We start from the raw sequence: 12871 nt of genomic DNA, 5'->3' as shown, positions 1-12871 counted from the left end.
ATGCAGTCATCTCCTCTAAGCGTGTCGAGCGCTGAGCAGCATTTCAAATCTCCAAATACGCTGCAGATAATAACTCGACGTTATCGCATTAACACTCTTGACTGGGCGCCACCTCGTGAACCCGGCCGGGTCCGACCGCTCCGCTCCGCTCCGCTCCGCTCCGCTCCGCTCCGCTCCGCTCCGCTCCGTGCGTGCGTGCGTAGGCCGCTGCTGGATTCTTTGGCTTCCTCCCACGTCCACAAACATCGCCTGTAGGTTAATTGATGACTGCGAATCGCCAGGAGGTGAAAAAGCGAGCATGAAAAGGTTGTTTGTTCCACCGTATCGACCCTCGGCGACCCGCGTTGTAGAGGAAGCCGCGAGGCCGATGGCATGTTAAAGATTCTTTGGTTAGTAAGTTTGTCAAAGTAACATTTTTTTTCTAAACAAGCTCGGCCCATCAAGGCATCATTTATCACTTTTGAAATCCTCCGAGTTATTAATCAAAGTACTAGATAGAGATCACAAGCTAGTCTGGCCAGAGGAAATGAGAAACTTGGTTGATGATACTGATGATGCATTTTGAGGGTGTTATTATTTTAGGATGATGACTTAAGATACGTCTTAGGGTAACACTGAAATGGAACTCATTCACTCCTATTATACGGCGATAGACGTTAAGGATTCATTTGAACACAGCTGGCGGTGGCGGTGAATAAGTTCATCCACTTTGTGCTGCTCCAATCGGTAAGAAAGGTTTGACCACATAGGGGCAGCATATGCACGGAGCCAGTTCCATCTCCCTCGTAAAGTGCAGTGAACCAGTCGTTCTTTGCTGAGGATAAAGAATGTAAGCATGTGTGTATTGTCATATTTCTTTACTGTACATACAAAGGTTAAGTGCACAATTTGAGTGGTGCTCTTCAGGGTTGTCAAAGGCATTTGGTATTGTTTGCAGACTTGAGGCAAAGCTGTGTGGTTGTTTGAAATACACAATGCGCGAGTCGCTTTGTTTGATACGTATTTATTTAGACAGTTAACTTCGACCGGGAGTGGCAATAAACAGCTCGGAGCCGCTCGCTACTTGTTATTTAAACAACCCACGCTTTTAGCATAATATCCTAATTTGCTTTTTTTCAAATCTCACTGATGTGAGCGTGTAGGAAAACTGGGGGATGAAGCAGTCAAAGTTATCCATGCACAATTACCAGCAGCAACAGATGCTAGGCGCTAAAACAAAAGCAATTTGGACCTAATGCTCCCTCCCGTCTGACGGTCGGCGCATTAGCAGCTCAAACCAAACCATTCTCCATGCTCATTTTCAAGTGGACACAAAACACAGCTCGTGCGGCGTCTTATCGGAACGTCGAAGCGTCCAAATTGTCATCACGTCAGTTCATAAGGGAGCTCAAACTAAGCTGTGAATTTAATTGGAAACAACAGCGGTCGAAAAAATAAGGAGGCCATGTTCCGCGAGCAGACAGTTTGGACAGATGGACCGAATGACTCCAAAAGGTCTACACAAAGTTTGAGGGCATCTGGTGGTCAGACCAAAAAGTTTGTGGGAAAAAAAATTAATTGGACTGCCACTCTGAAAGCTGATCAAATGTGAGCCAAGTGAGCAGTAAAAGCAAAAAAGCGCAGCCGCTTAGCGACCAGCGCGCCGCGCCGTCAACATTGTCCAAGCATTCCGAAAAGTCAAGCGCCAGTTCATCGTCGCAACTGGCACCGAAATATGGTGAAAAGTCGACGTGCTGCGTTGCATACATATTTTTTCTCGTCATCTTTTTTGGTTGTTTATCATCCTGTTCTTACTTCAACCATGATTGTATTTATATTTATATATTTTTTTACAACATATATTTATTGTTGCATACATCTTTTTGGTCGATGATCCTTTTTTTGTTGATCTATTTTATTGTTCTATTCATTATTATACGCAGTCACAATCATAAACATTAGCATGCGCATATGTAATGCATTACGGCCAAAATAAAAGGAGCTCCGTCGCTCGGGGGTCCCGGAATCGATCTGGGCCTTGCAACCGACGCCAGCTGGCGTGTGAATGATTCATGGTGAGCGTTGGGGGTGCTTAATGATGAAAATCGATAGAGAATAATAAATGAGAAACAACAGGGCAGATTACGGCGGTTAGAAGAGGATTGTCCTTACGTCTCATTGGTTGCCACATGAGATGAGGGGCTGACTGTCGCCCGGAGGTTAGCGAAAGCCACAAGCAGAAGGTCGCCACATTCAACTTGGCGGGGTGCGAGAGCCCACCCGTAATCTCCCGCTCCCTCCGTCCTGCTCCCAAACTAATTAGGTGTCCTTGAGAAAGGTCGCCAACCCCCACCAAGAAATCCGGCACACTTTTTTTTGTTGTTGTTTTTTACGACCGACGAGCAAAAGCAAGACGAAGGGTGAAATCTTCACGCTTGCGTCGGGATGCGAGCGTTAGGCCCGAAATGCTAAACTTTGGCTAAACTTCCTTAAAAGCGATTGACGGGAACGTCTCCAGCAGAATTTAATTTAGCTGACACCCGAAACGATTCCGACACGATTACGGGGCATACGGTAAGCGCTAACTCGGGCATGAATATGAATGATGGAATACCAAACTAATGTAGTCGGGGATAATAAAAGCAGAGACTGAATCAATAGCGAGGAGTCACGCTGGCACTTTTCCACGGCGAGGTCAGGCGAGAGGCGCTATCGGTTAACGGCGCTCGTTTCATTTAGGGCAATTACCGCCGCTTTGGCGTGCCTGACCGAGCAGCAATATTGCATATTAGCGCCATCGTCTGTTTCATCATATTTATTGCCTCGTATAGAATTACGGAGAGATGAGCGTTTGGCTCTCCGGGGGCGGGCTTTTAGTGCTTGGAGATAGGGATATTCAATGTTACCAGACCGCTACCAGTGAGAGGATTCACCCTGTTACCGGTAACTCTAGGAATTGACAAGATCTTGACAAGAATTGACACAAATCACCAAAAAATTGGACCAAAACTACTCCCACAAGAGATTTGATGACATCAGATTTGTCACTTTTTGTACTTGCTCATCCCGAGTTAAATATTGGACCCCGCCCGGCCAAGCAAAATCAAAACGCAAACTTTCTTTACAGCCACGCCAAACAGAAGCGCACGTGTCTTTCTACGTGCAGCGTTACTGCCGCACGCCAAACCAGCTCAGCCGCGGCGTCAAAGCACATTGGGGAGATGATGAACAGGTAAAAGGCCTTTGTCCCGAAAGATTTGCTTCAGCGACGTCCCTCCGCTGTCACATCCAAGGAGCTGTCCACGACGCACTATTCACCTCAGATGACATCGACGCTTTCATTAGCCTCGTCGTTGCCCTCCTCTGCCGCGCTCTAATTCACGAGATGGCCCCCACGTAGGACTTTGAAGTCAAATCAGCAAATGTTTGTCTTTTTCAAAAGGCTCGCCACCGTGTGGGCGGCGGACACCTTTGTATTTATGCAGCGTAAACAGCCAGGCACGCTAACACGCGTGTCAAGTGGCAATTAAGTACGGTGCAATGTGGCGTTTAATTGGCCATATGGGCTTTTGCCTGTTGTTGCCTGTTGTTGCCTGTTGTCCTCGTTTTGTTTTCAAGGGTAAGCTGGGGCCAAACATCTCGTTTGGACGTGCCCGCTGCTTCCATTTTGATCTTCATTGTTTCTCCCGGAAGCTTCCTTTCACGAGCCTTAGTGCCAAAGGTCACCAACGCAAGTACTTACGGTTGGAGCCGCAGATGAATATTTTACTAGCACGGGACGGACACCTTACTGGACCAGGAGTTGGCCGGCACGAGGTGTTGAGGTAATCCCCCGCGGCTTTCAATAAACTAATATTAAAGCGCCGCAGGCAGCGGGAGGGAGGAGAAGCAATCTTCATCGGTCGGCTTGTCAAAGATAGGGAGGCTCGCTTTCCATTAGAGGAAACAGTGTGTTGCTGTCAAAAAGAGCATTGCCATTGACGATCTATTTCTTGATTCAATCGGTTTTATCAGCCAGTGAATTCTCATGAGAATTCTTTGTGTCTTGAAAAAAAAAGACCTTAAATCCGAGTCTTGATGCTAACAAAAATGGCTGGCACACTGCAGTGAATGTGTGCCAAAATACAATCAAATAAAGTGACATGTTTTTGCTGATCATTTGTCTGAATTGTAGTCAATTCTTGCCTCCATTGTTAGAAGTGAAGAAATAAAAGCCAACAACATTTCCCCCTGCCAAAGCCAATTGTGCCTTTCAGTCAATTTTGGTTGAAAATAAGAAAGCCCACTTTCCAGTTGACATATCTTCACCTGTGCTTTCTGTGACGGTGACAGTTTGACAACATGCGCTCCAAGATAACACAATATTTATCATACAAAAATGTATCCTCCGATTTGTTTCATTCCGACTCCGAGAATACTTCATGAGCTTTTAATTCATTTGCTCCAAAGCCCCTCAAGTCGCGCTTGGGATAATACATTTTTGAGCTGATGGTACGTAATGATGCTGCTAAGTCAGCACAATTTATATTTTGTATTCATAATATGCGACAACCAAATTCTTTTTAATTATCACTCTTCATTTGGCTGACTGACCCTTTTGTTTGGGCCCATTACGGTTCACCGAGGAGGGCGTTGTCGGCGCTCCGCATCCACCTGGAGCCTCCCTGCCGTACGCATCATTAACTCCAACGTGACGTCTCGAGTTGCTCATTATCGGCCGCGCGGACGAGGATTGTTGCTGCTGCTGCTGGTGTCGGAGAGGAAACGCCGCAAAGTGACGTCTGAGCAGTTGTTTTGGCTGACCTTCACGTTTATCCCCCTCAGCGTGGTTCCCCCTGCCATGCTTCTCTCACCCTTTGACCCCTTCGCATTCTCCTCCCTGCCTTTGAATTTGGGCTGGGCAGGCTCAGTCCCCTTTTCCATACATATTTCATATTGAAGGCGAGCTAGAGCATGCGGGGAAGGTAATTGCAGCGTCCATCGAGGATTCTGCCGGGTCTAATCCAGTCAAAACGACAGTAATCCACGGCTTATTCGCACAAGTCACCCGATTGTGGGTCGTTTTTTTTTCCTTCAATCAATTTTCAATTATGTGCTGAAAATCACACCAATTTGTGCTTTTGATGTAAGGGAAGAGGGTAGGAGAATGGAAGGTGAGATGGAAAGAAGGAAAAATTGCTCCCCAAAAACTTGCATGTCAAATAAGTCATCGATTGACAAAATTGGTGGTGATCAATTGCCATTTCCAAGCGGGTGGTCTATCGGCGCACGCACAGCAGGGCTCTCGCTCGACTTCTCGCTAAGTTAGCGGTAGCTTTTCCCACTTATTTTTGTTCTCCTCCAAACAGGCCGAATCCCCCGGGGACTTGTGCAACTCCGCCTCTGTTACTTTCCGCATGGTTGATGTCGAGGCTTCAAGAAGGTCCTCTGAAGTCCTGAGCTCCTCAGAGCTAATGCAGCGTGGAGCCGAAAACCATCAGGCAACAAAAGGACTACGGTAGCACCAGCTCTCCCGTTTAGAAAATAAAAAAATAAATAACGAGTTCGAGTAAAAACAGAACGGCTCTGAGGCCTATTTTAGATAAGGCCAGCTTTTAATGTCTAATGCACACTGCCAAGCGGGGCTGGCTGACGAGCGGTAAAAAAAAGGCCTTCAAACGAGCAACAATACACGCTAGCGCGCTTGAAGATGGATGTTTTGCCTGCCTGCCTGCATGGATGAGATGATGTCATTTGAATAAAAATGCACTTGCTCGCACCGGAGTATCGTAGAGACAACGGCGAGTGATTAGAAGTTGCTGTGCCGTTTAATGTCCGCGGGAATCGACCGTTTGAGTTGTAGTATGATGCTCAGATTGCTGCGAGAAAGGTCGGGCTTCCGGATTTACTACTTTGATGCTTTTTTCGAAGATATCCCCACAAACCGATAGGTAGCGAGATAGAGCTACTAGCTAATTAAAACTCGCGAGCTAGCTCGCTAGATAGCTTTCCATATAGATTGATATAGAGACATATGGAGATCGATAGATACGTAGCTAGACCCTAGCTCGCTAGCAATCCAGCTATCCAGATAGTGATAGACTGATAATGACTTTAAATCCTTTCATCGGGCAAGTCAATTGAGTTATGAGCTTGATCACCAAACAATTTCAAATTGTAAGTCAAGCTAGCAATGAATAGATTTAGTTTGTTTGAAGGTGCCCACAATGTTCACATTCGCACACAAATCAAGATGGGGTCGCTCGCGCTGTTGGTTGGTCCAATCCCAACCGATGGTATCACCTGCGGCTTTCGCGCCGCAGTCTGGCCCAGTGGAAACAAGCGATAACGATCTGGCGCACTGATGCGAAGTGACGAATTGGAGGAAGTCCGCGCGGCCAGGAGGGGGCCTCGCATGGCGGCTAGCTAACGAGGACGCGTCGCGGGAAGCATTCAGTTGATTCGTTAAGCCTGTCATCAGCATGGTCTTTTCCCATGTTATGTTTTATTCCCCCGCTTCCCCCTGGCAGCCGCCATTGTCCATCCCGCATTAACACTCAGCTCTGGTTTCTGTCTGCTGCTGAATATTTCAATATAGCTCTGCTTATCTGGCGGCCCCCGTGACCCGGCCGGCCGGCCGGCTGCATGAGCGAAAGATTCGCATGGCAGCTTTTGGAATGGATACTATACACGCGGCCATATCTCAAAGTGAAGAACTTCGCCCGGAGGTGAGCGCATCAATAGCGCATCAGCCGACCGACCGACCGTTCGTGGACAGCCGTCAAATTCCATCCAGCGCCGGTCGGAAAATAGACTTTTTATCACAAAGTCAAATCAAAAGGAGAATAGAAGTTCATGGGGGGAAAGCAGAAGAGTTTTCACAATAATGGATTGGCTAGGATAGTGGGAGTGCAGTACCATATGAAGGAGGATGAGGCTCACAAATGAAAAAATCTCACGAGCCTGAACATTATTTGAAATAAGAGTGCAGTTCGGACAGAATAAACTTACCTGAAATGGGCTACAAAGAGCCATTATCAAATCACAGTAGAGGTCAAATGAATTTTTTACAAAGATAAAAAAGAATCTGCTTGTACTGCAGTACGGCCATCAATTAAGAATGTTATTGAAACAAAATCTTTTCCAAAAACATTTGATTTGGGTCTTTTTTTTCAAAAGAAATTCTTTTAGTACATGTCTTGTTTGGAACAAAAGTCCAAATTTCATCAGGAAATTTTTAAAAAGTGAACTGACTCACCCTCCACATTGCATCAGCTGACAGAATCCTTCCATTCCCTCGATACAGCTACTGTATGCTCATGGCCAATCTTTTTCTTTTCCTCCGGGATTGCCTCCAGCCTTCCCATAACCTTGAAAAGAATAAGCAGTAGAAAATGGATTTTTTTTTCTTCTTTTTTGTCCCTCTAGGACCACCGTACATTTCCCTTTGTGTGGCAATGCATAATGGAGCTCACTGTACGTTGAACGTTTCGGGCTCGTGATTATTTTTCACCAGAAAGCTGGCAAAGGGCTGGAGGACCCCCTGCAGACGCTTAATTGCTACTATCTCAGCCTGGCATACATTTTTTTTCTTCTTCTTCTAATGTGTTTTTGGGAGGGACTCAAGTGAACCCTGCTAGAAAATATGTCTCTTGAAAGCAGCTGTTGAGCTTGCGCTAATCAATAATTCATAAGGCCTTTGCTTATTAGGTCTTCGCCCGACCGCGACGCCTGTTCTCGTGCCCATCTCCGAGTGGGATGAGAGGCAAAGCTGCGAAAGAAGTGTCGACTTTATCTGGATGTTCCCTCCGCCTCTCCCGCTACACTTTGGCGACTTCTCGACGCCTAGCGACCTCGCTGGCATTCCAATGAGGAGGCTCTCGCTCTCTCTCGCTTTTACAGGAGGGGCCGCCGGTCACTGCCTAATTGTTGCCGGGATGACAAGAACAACACTCGACCTGCAAGCACAGTTCCGCTCCAATGGACGGTGACAGTGGCCCAGCAGATGGCGCTGTTTTGCTTTTTTCCCCCCGCAAAGTGGACAGGTGCAATGATCCATCGAGTAATCCATTACTGAAGTAGTCAAATATTTTGATAATCAATTCATCATTTAGAGTCTTTGTGGATTTTACATCTGCTTTTACCAGGTTGGGAACAATGAGCAACATTTTTGCTAAGGTTAAAATATTACCGTAACCACGCCCCCTCCCGCCTCCCCCCCAGAAAAAAGAGATGGCCCAAAGTTCACATCTGCTTGCCAAAACTTCCACTGGTTAGTTGTTTATTTTTCCAGTGTTTTTTTTCCCAGCCTTATCAAAAATTCCGCCTTCAGAATGATTTCACAACACGCTGAATTTATTATGGAGTCTGCAGTGCGTCATCCAGAGATTTGGCTTGTTGCTAAATGAATTCCTCGCCGACAATGTTGACCAAAACGGAGCACTATTATTTGTTGTGTTGGAGCTCATGGTTTCATATCGATACATCATATATTTAATATAAGTTTCACATTTTTGTTGTTGTTTTTTCCGCCACTTATAATTCAAAACACACATGCACACGTCGGCGAAAAAAGAAATCTCGCAGAGACTTCATCTGTTCACTGTTCTCGCTTTAGGTTTGGGCTTTAAAGAAATTAAAGAAGAGCACCACTCCGTGAATGTTGACTTTGTCTCTCGCCTTTTGCCACGAGGAAGCGAAATCTTCTGATGTCTCTGACAACTCTGAGTCATTAACAATGAGGCCAACTGCTATATACGATAAATAAATAAAACGACAACAACTGCTTGACTCATTTAAAGTTAATTCTTCTCCGGTTTGTGTGTGTGTTTGAAGTCAACATGAAAAAAAACAAACAAAACTTTTTGGCAATGCTTTCATTGTGTGCGACAAGCCTCGCTCCATTTGTAGTTATTATTCTCAATATTATTTGATTTGAAGAGTGGCATGAAAGGAGGAGGGAGGGGCGGGGAGGTGACAGTCCAAAATGTCTAACAAAGCAGGAGCCATTAAACATGGCGCGCCGTACAAGTTCATCAAGTTTATGTTTATTGTCGGGAACATCTTAATGTCGTATTCTCTTCAACGTCAACGAGAGGAAAACAAGTTCAATTCTTAATCCACCATCTTGTGTCTGAATATTAGCAACTTCTTTTATTGTACTTGTACAAACAATTTAAAACAAAAAATCTGGAGCATATATATAAAATTCTACACACCCCAGTTGAAATATTGTGTGACCTACGAAAATGACAACCACAAATATTAGATATATTCATATCATATATTGTGATTGTTATCGCTCGCCACTGATTGGTATGTTAAGTAGTGAGGCTCGGTGTGTGTGTGTGTGTGTGGGGGGGGGGTATATGGCTGATATAAATAGCAGCACTTTTACACGGCCGAGTATACTGTTGCTGTCGGAGGTTGTTTACGCCCCAACCCCCCCCCCCCGCAAAGCTCCGCGGCCCTCATACTGTCACATGCGATCGGCCGTGGACGGGCGATGGCCCGTTCTGCCGACACATGGCGGAAGAACAGATCGAGGGAGGGAGGGAGGGAGGAACGTATAGAGCGGCCAAGGCCCAGGAGCACCAGCAGTCAGTGGCGTTCCTCGGCACGGCCAGCTTCCAGATTGACAGCTGACTGGAGCGCCGCTTATATGGACGAGAGCCACTGACAGACTCTGCACTCCATTGGCCCGGTCTGAGAGAGGCGAGCTTGACTCCAAGCGCACATGACTAAGCGGCCCCAAGGCAGGTAGGGAAAAGGCCCTGTCACAGCCGATTAGCGCATCCCGCTTTCCCGCTCGGGGCCAACACATCTGTGCTTAGACATGGGAAGTGAAAAATCTGTGGTCGGCGGACTAAAATATGAGATGTTCCGCCTGTTAGAGCAACAGGGACGAACAGGACTTTTCGTGTATCCCGAGAGAGACACGTGTCGAGACATTTTGAACAGTAAAGCCCGCAAGGCTGAGGGATGAATTTCCTGCTAATATTCAAGACCACATCCAGCCCGCAACTGCTACAAACTATCATCCCAAAACAACTGACTGTCATTTTGAGATGATTCTTTCCTCAACGACAGCAAATTGATCTGAAGGCGTCCCCCTGGGCTCCGTACTTGGTCCCCTTCTTTTCAGCCTCCATCCATCCATCCCTCCCTCCCTCCCTCCCTCCCTCCCTCCCTCCCTCCCTCCCTCCCTCCCTCCCTCCCTCCCTCCCTCCCTCCCTCCATCCATCCATCCATCCATCCATCCATCCATCCATCCATCCATCCATCCATCCATCCATCCATCCATAGCAAAGGCCATTTGAAAGCTGTTTTCCTCTGAGCGAAATGTTGCAATTGTTTATGAAGTATATGAAGAAAGTACGATAGTTATACAAAAGTATCGAGCTTAACGCTTTGGCCATCACAGTAGCTGCTTGCGGTGAAGGCATCTGAGGAAAGTGTGACGGGCTTCCTGTCGAGCGCAACGAAGAAAGCTCAGCATCAGCAGCAAACGCTCTTCATCATCACTACGGCAGCTTGTCAAGGAGGGGGAGATGAATAAATGTTACATGCTGCTGAGGCTGCACGACGCTAACCGCACATTAAGATAACATGAATCACACAGGGATTAGGTTGAAGATTGAAGTTGGAGGGATATACCGCAATATTTATTACTCCAACAACACTTCACCCAGCTATTTTGGGGGGGTCTAACTCTTGGGGGTGTAACTCCCATGTCGACCACTAGATCGTGCCACACATTAGTTTGAGTGTCAATTTGAGGAACGTAGTTTGGAACGTAAACACGGCAATGGAAGGAAAAACACTCAGTCTTTCCCTACACATGTAAGACCATTTTCGTAATTGATACACAAATTTGACATCTTTACTCAAGCATGTCGAATAAATCGGCTTTTGAAGGCCTGTCTACTATCGGGACCGCATTACATGAAAATTGCAATTCAGACATCACTGCCAACAACAACAATTGAAGACTCATATTGCCCCCCCCCCATCATTTTCAACCCTCATTGCGACGGGTGCGTTTTAACGTGCATTTGAAATTGGTCACTCAAGTGCCATTCGGTGCAGGGATGGCAGCGGCGGCGGCGGCGGCGGATCAAGCGCTGGCTGTTGTCATAGCAACTGTCAAGGGAACCCAGGTAAGGGCACTAATGCTTACCTCGACTGTGCGCTTGGCGAGGAGTAAAGGACCACTCTACACTCTGGGTCTCCGTGTCACCCAAATGAATTTTTGCCAGTAATTACGATCAGCATTTACAATCTATTTAACGCCTTTGCAACAATAACGCCAAAGTCCGACTCGATTCTGTATCGTCCGGTCGTTTCTAAATCGAGCCCCAAAAATGGGCGAGTGTGCTAAAAATTGCTTGAAGGTGCCATGTCCTAGCCATGTGTCAGGTGTTGCTTGGGTGAAAAGATGCACATCATGGCGACTCCAAGTCAAAGGCAGCAGGGAAAGAAAAGAAGGAAAGAGCAGGCGGGTTCGGGCAGCTGTGTTTGGCACTTGAGGGTGCAAAAGGGTGTTCATGGGAGGCGGACCATTTGCACTTAATGCAACACGAGTGGATCGAGTGAGTCACGGCGACATTTAGGTTGAAGGCTTATTGGCTCAAAGATTTTGGAAGGTGACTCATATTTCTTCAAATAGCGCCCCAATTATTCAGAAGCGAAAAGCTAAACGCAGTATTAGATGAAAAAGAAATGGTGAAAACTGCCTCAGCTGGGAACGGAACCAGCGCCTCATCTGGACTGTCTCGTTGAAAATGAATGGGGGAATTGGTTTTAAAGGAAAATGTTGACTTGCGCAAAAACTTTCAGTATATGGAACAAAACAAAATAATATCATCGTAAAAACCATAAAAAATAATGCTTTAAGTGTTGTGAAAGTGTGGAGTATGTTGAAATTGGAATGGAATAAAAAATAATACAAATAATAATGATAAGATATGTGGAAAAATAGCTATCATTCCATAAGTCGCTTTTTGTTATTTCGCATTTTACACCGCCGTTCCCGACTACAACCTCCCCGCAAAGAACAAAGCGTGTTGTTATTTTCTTCTTTGAATAGCGATCCATCTTGCTGCCCACTCAGTCGAACCTGGCCTCTCTCTAATTAAAGGTCTTTCCAGTAAACTATTGGCAATACCATCATCCAATTTGTACTTGCATTTAATTATTGATTTGGCATGGCACCATACCCTCGCCTTCCCATTTGCGTGCCGGGCACGGGGCGGGGCGGGGCGAGGCCGGGCGGGGGGGCGCTCCGAATATGTTTCACGGTCCCTGAAGGCCTCCGACTAATGCAAATATTAACATGGCTGTTCCTACTATTTGAAGCTGCAACAAGTGCATGCCAAGTGAGCACGCCTGCACGCCTGCCCGCCCGCCCGCACATGCATATTCATGCACTCCCTGTAGGCATTCATTACTAATCCTGTTGGAACGTGCGTATGTGTGTCGAGCTGGGGAGATGTGCAGACACATACATGAGTCTTAACACGGCCAATTAAAACATTCCATGTTCTATCCCACATGGGAAGCATGTGGACATGAGGTTAAAAGTAATTAAGGATATTCAAGAAGCGCTGATAAAGAAACAGTCATTGTCATGATTGTGAAAATAAAAAAGGCTTTGGATCATTTCAGCTGGTGCTCCGTCCGACTCGACCTTTTTAAAGGTTCGGTGATTAGTGGTGAAAGAACAAGCAAGGATATATAGTATTTTCCAATATTGTATTATATAAATCATTTCTTATTTTTATGTATATTTAGTACATATTGTTATATTTATAGCATATATTCGTTTTATATGTGATTTATTTATGATATAAAATGTCATCCCTTTGAGCCGAGTAGAAGAACGGGATCAATAAACGAAAACCTGTTTACGTCA

At 46.0% G+C, this 12871-nt stretch overlaps 1 protein-coding gene across 5 annotated transcripts in view; it reads right to left on the bottom strand.

Annotated features, from left to right (window-relative positions):
• Positions 1-12871, bottom strand: part of zc3h12aa (zinc finger CCCH-type containing 12Aa) — a 155398-nt gene that overhangs the window by 24913 nt on the left and 117614 nt on the right. For all 5 annotated transcript variants that reach the window (XM_088387972.1, XM_088387971.1, XM_088387969.1 and 2 more), the window contains one exon: positions 7217-7328. The gene's annotated coding sequence lies outside the window, so the exon portion shown is untranslated. The remainder of the gene's footprint in view (positions 1-7216; positions 7329-12871) is intronic.

Source organism: Syngnathus floridae, chromosome 10 (assembly GCF_059516105.1).
Source record: "Syngnathus floridae isolate MCC-2025c chromosome 10, RoL_Sflo_1.0, whole genome shotgun sequence".
NCBI classification, from domain to species: domain Eukaryota; kingdom Metazoa; phylum Chordata; class Actinopteri; order Syngnathiformes; family Syngnathidae; genus Syngnathus; species Syngnathus floridae.
The sequence above is the reverse complement of the archived record's forward strand: the minus strand, read 5'-3'. Positions and strand labels throughout refer to the sequence as shown.